We start from the raw sequence: 11,289 nt of genomic DNA on the forward strand, positions 1-11,289 counted from the left end.
CATTGTTGAAAAGAAGCAAAATGTGTGGGCTATGGAGATTTCAGATAATGAATTGCTGGAGGATATAACAAGCGATATGTCTCATGAGACAATACACAAGCTGCTTATACGGGTTGTAAAGGAAGGAAAATATAAGCAGAGAGTAGTACCTATTGACATCTGGGACTTCGGTGGCCAGAAGGATTATTACATGACACATCAGCTATTCATCACAAGCAGAGGCATATATGTATTGATGTTTAATGGTTCCCTTAATCTAGATGAACTCATGCCCGATGTGACCTTTCTCCCAGGACACTTTATGAAACCAACTGTTGCAGGTACTTAATGACAACATGTTTTAATTTATATTAATAACATGATAATTACCAAACGGACAGTTAATCTAGCAGTTGTGTGGTATTTACATGTGTAATTGTAGGATAGGTGTTTTAATCTAAATTTTAAGCAAAAGAAAACTACACCAAGACCGAGATGATTGTTATAGTCATGGTATACCAAATAGCCTTTAGCTGTAGAAATGTCGCTTGGCATTTTCTATAGATATTCACTAGTTGTTACAATGCTCTTCAACTTCGTACTTTATTTGGCCTTTTTAATACTTTTTTGGATTCGAGCGGCACTGATGAGTCTCTTGTAGACGAAACGCGCGTCTGGCGTATATACAAAACTTAGTGCTGGTATCTATACTGAGTTTATTTATATTTAAAATGATTTCTGTCTTTGTTCCATGATATCTATTTAAAAAAAAGAAGACTAATTTTTGGGACTAAAATTAAGTATTCACTGGCGATTCAGTTCAAAACTAAATTTCTGAAATTGCTGAATATTTCATTATCAATAGAATATTAAATAAAAACTGTCTAAACTAAACCATATGCAAAATTGATTAAAGTCACTTAATCATGATGTCCTTCAAACAATTTGCAGCGCAAAGGAATTGGTTTCATATATCATCAACATGTAGAGGCTGTTAACATAATACATCATTTGTCTTCAATAAGAAATAGAAATACACGCTTGGAAAATTTTCACCATTAAACATTTGGTAAATTTAGCTAAAATATGCATAATCCATATTCTTTTACTATTCCGTATGTATTTACACATTATATATTTTATGTCCAGGTAAATTATAAAAGTAATGCTTGATGTTTTTATATTATACATTCTCAGTTTATCTGCTACATTGGGTAAACTCTATTTTGGCGTACTGCAAGAGGACAGAAAACGGATTTCCAAGAATTATCTTTGTCGCTACTCATAAAGATAAATGGTTTGAGGTAAATCTCAATTCTATATTACTTTAAAAAATACTTATAATATTAGTTTTTTTTGTGTGAATATGATTAAGTAAAAATGATCGTAGACAGGAACCTGTTGTTAATGGGTTGCCATTTGTTGTGGTGATTGTTCGTTTTATATAGATAAGACCGTTGATGTTTCTGTTGGGATTGATTTTTTAAAAATTATATATATAAAAAATCTACAGGTCATGAAAAGAATATATATTGAGTAAGAATTACAGAAATATATATACACATTTATTCACAAATTTTAATATAAATATCCTATTTTCTGGGGTATTATTATATTCAATGTGTATTTTGAATTGCAGAGTCCACAAGAAACTAGACGAACACAATTACAAAGGCAGCTGCAAAATTTGTTTGAATCACATGCTGGTTTAAAGCATTTAGAGTTTCAACCATTGATATGTATTGATGCAACAAACACAGAGGATCCGGAAATTGCTATTCTTAAAGATAAGCTGATGCAAAGAGCAACTGAACATCCTAGATGGGGCGAAGCAATGCCAACAAAATGGATTCCTTTGGAGTTACAGTTGGCCCAGAAATCGGCTCAAGGGATTAATATTATTTCTCGGGATCAACTTATGGCATTAAACTCTAAGAATGAGTCAATGAGGTTATCTGAAAGGCAGATAGAAACCTTTCTGAAAGTACAGCATTCGCTAGGAAAACTGTTGTACTTTGATGTCAAAACCCTTCGTGATTTCATCATTATATCACCACCATATTTAGTCGAAGTCCTACGATCTGTTGTCACTGACAAGCAGTTCTGGCCTAAGGGATATAGGTTTTCTGCAATTTTGAGAAAACTTCAAGAATCGGGGATGATTGAAAAAGATGATATCTATTTTCTATGGAGACAGGATGATTTTAAGCATATTCTACCGTACAAGGAATATATGATTCGGATCCTAGTACATCTTGATGTTCTTATTGCTCCAAGAATCGGTTTAACAGATTTAAGCAGTCCAATTGATGAGGTATCTCGCTTCCTAATTCCCAGTATGATAACAAAAGAGAACGATACGATGTTTCTACGTAGCTTTTGGCAATCAAAATATTCCATTGTTCTGGCTTATACATTTGTTGAAGAGGTTATACCGCCAGCAATGTCATATCGCATTCTTAATGCATTCATCACCTCATGGGATGTAAAAGATTACAAAGAGGAAAACACTGAAAAATTAATGCTCTTTAGAGATCTTGCTGTCGTCAAGGTTGATAATTCTCATGAAATTGCAGTTCAAGTAAAAACCAATAGAGTGATTGTGTCACTTATACATGCCAAGAAGAAAGAAGATATATCTCCAACCCTTGCAGCTGCGGTACAGGAATGTCTAACGGCAGCGATTGTCAGAATCACTGAATTCTACTCAAGGTTGTCAGATGACGTCACATCAATGGATTCTGAAATACCCTTCAACATTGAGTTTGGTGTTTTTTGCAATTCTGATATGTGTTTCTTTAGCCACAACGAAATGCCTTCATCTGCTGACGAATCAATATGGATTTGTAAAAAACACAACGAACGTCACGAGACAAAGACTCTGAGAACATGGTTCTCGGAAAAGGAAAAACATGAGTTCAAGGTAGTAATAAATACAAATATTACAGAGTGTTTTGTTGTTGTACTTTTACACACAAAAAAAACAACCAAACAGAATTCAAACCAAATTGTTTAGAGAACAATTAAAATTATAGACAAAAGTTTTCGGCTTAGCAAGGTGATATTTTAAAACGTGTACACTGTACATTACTATGTAAGAAATATTGCGAAACAAACATTTATCGTGGGAAAAAAATCTGGCTTAAAGCAAAAATATTAAACAAGTTATTTAAAGAACATTTGATGGTTGTGCCACATTAATTTTCGATTTTATTTAGAAGCTTCTTCTGGTTTATTCAATGTTACTATTGGCGTCCGATCATAGTTGTCTTCATTTTGATTTCATAAATGTATGGTCTCTATAAATTTTTGCTTGAATTAAGGGAGATAAAGGGTCTATAATAGCTGTATTTATACTAAATTCAATAATACAATATCGGTCGATCCGATAAATGAACACATAATAAAATACGCTTGTCATTTCTCCTTTGTGCTATAAAACAATATTGTAGGATTTAATGTGAAAGAAGACAATGCGACACTCAATTTCAAATATATTAATTTAGTAATATAGATAAAGGAAACATTTTGCGCTGGTATTTTAGAATACAATTTTTAAATCAAGCAAAAGTCAAAATTGAGAAAATAAACCCGGCCTTTGATATTTGATAAGTTTGTTTTCAACAATAACGTTGAAAGACCTAATTTAAAACAGTAAATAGTAAAATATGAAAATTCCGAACTTCGAGGAAATTTCAAACGGAAAGATCCTAATCAAATGGCAAAATCAAAAGCTTAAACACATGAAACGAATGGGTAACAACTGTCATATTCGAGACTTGGTAACGGCATTTTCTTATGTATTAAATATTGCCAAAATTTTCAGTATACGTGATTAACATAATTAGTGTGTAAATAATTGTTGAATTATTTGAAATAAATGTTCTTTAGTTACTTTGATTTCGACTGTGTATGTTTGAGACAAATATATTCCTTTTTCCAGGAAACACGTTCAGTATGTGCAAGTTCTTGCAAGGGTAAGTTAATATGTCAATTTCGGATTTAGATGATCTTATCTTACATATGTTAATCTACACATACTTTCCAATAACAAAAACATACATTATACATCGCTGTTCTTATTGAAATCGGCAAATATTCCTGTTAGACGGCTATAATAATTCCCATCACTTTTTAAAGTCAACCATTAGATAAAGTATTATGTTAAACAGATATTTTTTCTTGAATATCTTTACTTATAGAAAATATATCAATCCATTAACTGTACATTCTTTTCGATAAAGTTAGGACACTGTCGTTATTAGTAGTTCGTGCAATCTCATTACTCGGATATCTTTTACATGTAGAAATACTGATGATAACACTAAATGAATATCTATTCTATGATCTTACTTATGTTTGCATATTATGTGGTCAATGATTTATTCAAACCGTTATCTGTTTTCCTATATATGTTCAATGATTATATATATCTTCTACATTCCTTTAGGTTGCATTTCTTTAAATATCTACAATGCAATTTCCCATAGGAACTCCTCTCACGACTAAAGCTGTGCTTTTTTTCACTTTGAAGTTTTGAAAAAAATATCCTAGTATGGAAAGTTTATATGCACTACAATTTTTTCAGAGGTCACAATATTAAGATGTGCGGTACATTTGAAATGATATGCCACGAACTTCTACAAGTTTAAACTAATACTAAAATTATCTACTACCCCAACCGTGACTTTAGGGTTCCTATTGACTTAAATAAGATCGAAATGCATATGCTTATTTACTGGTAACATCACTAAGTTATGTCTCTACGATATGAAATATGGAGATCATATCTGGGAACTAGTACATAAACAGAGATAATTATTTATGAAAAATATGTCTCTCCTCAAAAGAGACATGGCTTGAAAGACAGCTGTATTTACAAAGTGCAACCATTAACATTTTTCTCTAATAATTTTAATGATAACCCTCATTTTAACGTTTAAGGGTTAGAAAGATTACAACGGGAACAGCGCCCTTTACCAAAGCATATACGAAGGCTAGTAGCACAACTTTCTCTTGGCGAGTGTCGTGAAATTGCAATAATGCTACAATGCAGCGCAAACGAATGGGATGATTTTGATTACCAATTCCAGCGTCAGCCTGCTAATGACTTGAAATTTACGGCTCTATGGTCTTGTACGAAAAGGGAAAGACATTTCAATTTTGACAGCCTGCAAAGAGTGCTTGAAAACAAAATGCTGAGCAATCACATTATATGTCAGGTAAAAAGTTAAATATCAGAAGAAAACCGACATCAATTTGGGATAATTTTGATTGTGAAATCGAGTTAAGTGAACTAAAAATAAGCTTGTTTGTAGAAAATAAAACCGAAATGTTTAGATTTCTAAGACGAGAAGAATGGATATAAATAAATACTGGAAATGTTCAATTGAATGAATCAATAAAACACAAAATGGCAAACGTCAATACATAATATCAGTTGCTTCGAAATTGCAATCGTTTCAAGTTAGAAATCATTGCGTTATTCAAATCAACACTCATCCAGATTGTCACTAGAATGAATATACACGTTCGCTTTACAATCGTTTTGAAATCAGACTTTTTGATAAGCATGTTATAATCATTCGACGAACTCTTTTAATTTTAATTTGGTACTTGTTGTGAAACACATTTTTTCTCTGCAAAACTTATACAATACCAGCAATTGTGTTAGTATGCTTTGTATTTGCAGTTTAGTACAATAAAGAGTTCATCCATACTTATTATAACATAATTTACAAAGCATAATCATGTGATTTTGTACAGAATTAAAGATAAACAAATAAATATACTTTAAATTTGCTCTTTGGCTAAAGTGTCATATTGTCGTGTTTTAGAGTATATATTTCAAAATGGTTAAAAGTAAAATAGATTGTTCAAGTCACTTTTTTAAGTTGTTAGATTGCATTCCATAATGGAGCTGACCCTCAGAATGTAGCTTTGAAGTAAATATTAAAAGACGCACAAGCTGCATCAAAAAAAGAAAATAACATCATAAATGTCTGACATAAATAAATTGACATTTAATCTGGACTAGTCTAAATATTCCGTGTTAAGTAAAATAAAATGGTAACTTGTACTTGAAAATTATTAAGAAATATCTATATAAAGGAATAACTTGTTGTAACATAAATTTGAGGGTGGTTAGTATATCCTTCATGGTTTTATGTTCAAAAAGTGTAAAGATTAAAATATGTAAAAGTGATTTCTTTAACACAACTATTATTTTGTAAGTAAGTAGTTAGGGAATTATAATTTATATTTCAGGTTTTCAGAGATGTCGAAATTGATGTTTCGGGTAAGCTTTTTATTAACTTTTATTTATTGGTATAATTTGTTTTTCAATTTCAACAAATAATAATCGATATTGGAAATATAACGGTACATTTATGAGTGCGATATCTTTAAAAAGCACAAAAATGTCGGCATTCACATCAAAAAGCTAACAAAACCCTTAAACAGACCGATTGGTGGACTTCAGCCTGTGTATGCTCTGAGATTTGGTTTTTGTCTCTTTGATACATTCGACATTGTAATTCTCAACAATTGACAACCATTTTCAGAAACAGCCAGTTCATGAAACTTTTATTAAATAATCCAACTTTTTCAATACAGACGTGTTCTGAAAGCTGTTTTACATACATCAAATGTGAATATAGGGCCAACATTTTCAATACGGACAGGCAATGATGTAAATTACATGCACAATATATGTTTACATGTTATTCAGTATTCAATGCCAGTCCGTATTGTAAATATTGGACCGGGCTGAAAAGCAATATAGATAACGTGGTTTATATGACCATCACGACGTCACCAGTATGAAACATGCCTTTTTTGTTGTTGTATTAGGGCTGTTTTAATCGTATTATTTAATAAGTATCCTATATATTTTTTTAAAGTGTAAACCCAATACGTTTGTTAACATCAATAGATTTGTCATTTTCCGCTGATATTTTTTATGTTTGTAGCTGTAAATACATCAAGATTCTCGAAAAAGGAACAAAATGGCAGTTTCCAAAATTTGCACCATGACAATACAATCATTGTTTTAAAGGGTCTTCACTAAGACCATCTATGATACCATTATAAACTCATTTGGTGAGGGGCAAAAAAACGCCATTTATCATACTTTGTCCTTTTGTCGATAGTACACTTGGCAGGAATAAACTTTACTCCTGCCAAGTATATTTTATTTTACATAAAGATGAATGGTACAAATTGTTTGGTGCATATTTAATCAAGACTAATTGGGAAATCAATGGTGGTATAACACCTATTTCAGCTTGAATCATGACTTATGTATTATTATCAAACAATATATTTGATATTTAAATGATACAAACATAAAACAGGCGATACGTAAAAATTGAGAAAGAAAATGGGTATTGTATCAAAGAGACAGCAACCCGACCAAAGACCAAAAAACATCCGTTAGCTACCAATTGGTCTTCAATACAGCGAGAAAATCCCTCACCAAAAGTCGTGCTTCAGCTTGCCCCTAAAAAAATGTGTTATGGTTAGGTGATAAAGATTATTCAACTTATTATTGGTCATAGATGTTTTTAAGTTAAGCATATTTGACTCCGTTTCTATTTTAATATAATAAAGCTTGTCCTTTATTCAATATAGATATCCCAGAAGACGTCTTGGACAAAACTCCGTCTGCCAATGTACTTCATGATTTGTCAAACCACATTGGAAACAGTTCCATGCAACTAGCTATCGAATTAGAGTTTGATGTATCATATATACAAGAGTTGCAACATGATCACAAAAACAAACTTTTAGAACAAACCAGAACAATTTTACAGAAATGGAGAGAGAGAGTGTATCCAATACCAACGATTTTGCAACTTTTAAAGGCCCTTTATAGGATTGGAATATTTGGAGACACATACAAAGTTTTAAAACAATTAATGTTATATTGACATCCACAGAAATATGTCCAGGCTAATTGAAAATTCCTGATCTATCAACAGGGTGTACTCAATTTTGCATTTTCACAGAAATAAATGTTATCCCATTTTTACAAATAAAAGAAATTTCATATCAAAAAATGTTGGGAAGGCAAGAATTTTCAAGGCCTTTAAAAAAGGTTGCGTTATTATAAAACATAAGTCCACATTGGATGATGTCCTTACTACTGGTGTCCTTGAAAAACATATATACGTTTTGTTTTCACTTCACTGATAAAATGTTGTCAAAAAAACTATTTTAACTTATGATAGTTTCCATATCAACCACATGTCATTGTAGAATATGTTTGGTCTTAACTTAGGCATTTTTGTTGATTTCCACCTTGTTTCAATGGTAGCATGTGTTCAAGACAGTTTTAATATATCTCGTGTGTATTAGTGAGATGTTATGTCATCCTTTTTCGTTAAAAGGGATAGCTTTGGCAGTTTGGCATTACAACTAGAGAAGATGACAGTTGCTTCCATATATACCTTTTGTGGATAGAAAACTTATGTTTATTTTATTTTAGACTTTCTTGTGTGTTTTAGTGTTGTAACCTGCTTTAAACTTATGTATTTTCATTCATAGATGTGTTGAGATGAAGATTATCCTTTATGCTTTTTAATGAGTATGCTATTACAAAAGCTTTCTAATATTTTTATTCTAAGCTTTTATTTGCATTAACGGACTAAAGAGCTAATGGATGATGTTTACAAACAAGTTTAACCTGGTCAAATCAAATATGCAATAAGCAAAATGCCTCCGTGTGCTTCTTGTTGAAATAAACGTTGTCTGAACTTTAAACATTTACAAAAACAGTTGAGTTTCTTTGACACTTGTATCCTTTGGATAGGCACAATTTTTTATGTTTTTAAGACAAGCCGATTTTTGTTGAAACAGTTGCCAAAAACTATTTGAATAAGCATGCTTTAAATTTTTATAAATTGTTGTTAAAGAGTTCATAATAAAAAAGAAAATCATCGGACGATTGCATTATTGATATTGTACTTGTACTGTCAAATTTGCAAAAGTATCAGCTCCTTCAAAACAACTAAATATAGTTTTATAGAAAAAGAATGTTGTTTAAAATATTGTCTGTTTGTCTTGGTTACCATTCAACTTTGGATTTTAGCTTAATAAAATAATTTGAATGGATTGATTTCATTTGGTAATTATTTTTTATTATCATTATTGGTTCAAAAATTCCTCATGCATAATCATACAAAATGTTTTTAAATACGAGGGGTCAATGTTCTCGTTTTCAAGCTTAGGATTAAAATCAGTCGAAAATGTATCTTCCAAGTATGCTGTTTTTCGACGTTGTAGTTTCAACTAAAGGTTGTTTGCTTGTCATATTTTGGAATTTTTGTCAGATTTTCGAAATCCTCTGATTTTATCCATTTAAATGCCTTTGAAAAAATTGCCCATGGACCCCCATTTTCCTTTTTATAAACCTTTTACATGTTTAATTATAAGCCAATTGTAAAAGTCTTATAAAATCTTTTTTAGTTGCTTATAGTTTTTGAGAACTTTAACTGGTCAATGATAAAGCTATGAAAAATCAAGAGTGAACATTTTCTCGCCAAAATTCCAATGGTTAATATCTCGAAAACAAGCACATTGATCCCTATATGGTTTTGGCTTTTTTGATTTCCCAATTAGTCTCCTATCAATAAATACTAGTTTTATGGACAGTTATTTATTTTGAAACTGAACAGCTAACATCCTTAAGTGCGCAATTCATAAAATATGGCACTGTAGTCTACGAACGTTTTAGATTCAATGTCGTTGGTGCTACAAGTTGTTCTTTGGACAAAGGTTATGAGAAACAACAATGCCTTAGATATAGGATTTACAGCATCAATATTATCGTCTGTTCCTTTGACAAAGGATATGCAGCATCCATAGTATTGTCCGTACCTTAGATATAGGATATGCAGCATCAACATTACCGTCTGTGCCTTGGATAAAGGATCTGCAGCATCCACAGTATCGTCCATACCTTGGATATAGGATCTGCAGCATCAACAACATCGTTAGTACCTTGGATATAGGATCTGCAGTATCAACAGTATCGTTCGTACCTTGGATATGGGATCTGAAGCATCAACAGTATCATTCGTACCTTTGATATAGGATCTGCAGTATCAACATCATCGTCCGTACCTTAGATATATGATCTGCAATATAATCATCGTCCGTACCTTAGATATAGGATCTGCAGCACCGACAGTATCGTCAATACCTTGGATATAAGATCTGCAACACCATCATCATCGTCAATACCTTCGACATAGGATCTGCATCCCCAACAGTATCGTCAATACCTTGGAAATAGAATCTGCAGATTGTAAATCTTAGATAAACAATCTGCAGCATCAACATCATCGTCCGTAACTTAGATGAAGGATCCGCAGTATCAACATCATCGTCCGTACCTGAGATATATGATCTGATATAATCATCGTCCGTACCTTAGATAAAGGTTCTGCAGCATCCACAGTATCGTCAATACCTTGGATATAGGATCTGCAGCATCAACTTTATCGTCCGTACCTTCGACATAGGATCTGCAGCACCAACAGTATCGTCAATACCTTGGATATAGAATCTGCAGCATCAACAGCATCGTCCGTACCTTGGATATTGGATATGGAGGCTAGCACCAGCAGTATCGTCCAAATCTTAGATATACAATCTGCAGCATCAACATCATCGTCCATAACTAAGATATAGGATCTGCAGCATCAACATTATTGTTTGTGCCTTTGATAAAGGATCTCCAGCATTTACAGTATCGTCTGTACCTTAGACAAACGATCTGCAGCATAAACAGCATCGTCCGTACCTTGGATATAGGATCTGCAGCATCAACAGCATCGTCCGTACCTTAGATTTATGATCTGCAGCGCCAACAGCATCGACCGTACCTTGGATATAGGATCTGCAGCATCAACTTCATAGTCCTTACCTTGTATATATGATCTGCAGCATCAACAGCATCGTCCGTACCTTGGATATGGGATCTACAGCATCAGCAGCATCATCCGTACCTTAGATATAGGATCTGCAGCAGCATCATCCGTACCTTAGATATAGGACCTGCAGCATCAACATCATCGTCCGTACCTTAGATATAGGATCTGCAGCATCAACATCATCGTCCGTACCTTAGAAATAGGATCTGCAACATCAACAGCATCGTTCGTACCTTGGTTATAGGATCTGCATCATCAACATCATCGTCCGTACCTTGCATATAAGATCTGCAGCATCAACAGCATCGTCCGTACTTTAGATATATGATCTGCAGCATCAACATCATCGTTCATACCTTGGATATAGAATCTG

At 32.7% G+C, this 11,289-nt stretch overlaps 1 long non-coding RNA gene across 1 annotated transcript; it reads left to right on the forward strand.

The window, feature by feature from the left end:
• Positions 1 to 1,641: 1,641 nt before the first annotated feature.
• Positions 1,642 to 5,195, forward strand: LOC143043584 (uncharacterized). Its single transcript, XR_012968481.1, has 3 exons — positions 1,642 to 2,902; positions 3,923 to 3,956; positions 4,924 to 5,195. It is a non-coding gene; the product is annotated as an uncharacterized LOC143043584 (long non-coding RNA).
• Positions 5,196 to 11,289: the final 6,094 nt, after the last annotated feature.

This window comes from Mytilus galloprovincialis, chromosome 8 (genome assembly GCF_965363235.1).
Source record: "Mytilus galloprovincialis chromosome 8, xbMytGall1.hap1.1, whole genome shotgun sequence".
Classification (NCBI taxonomy): domain Eukaryota; kingdom Metazoa; phylum Mollusca; class Bivalvia; order Mytilida; family Mytilidae; genus Mytilus; species Mytilus galloprovincialis.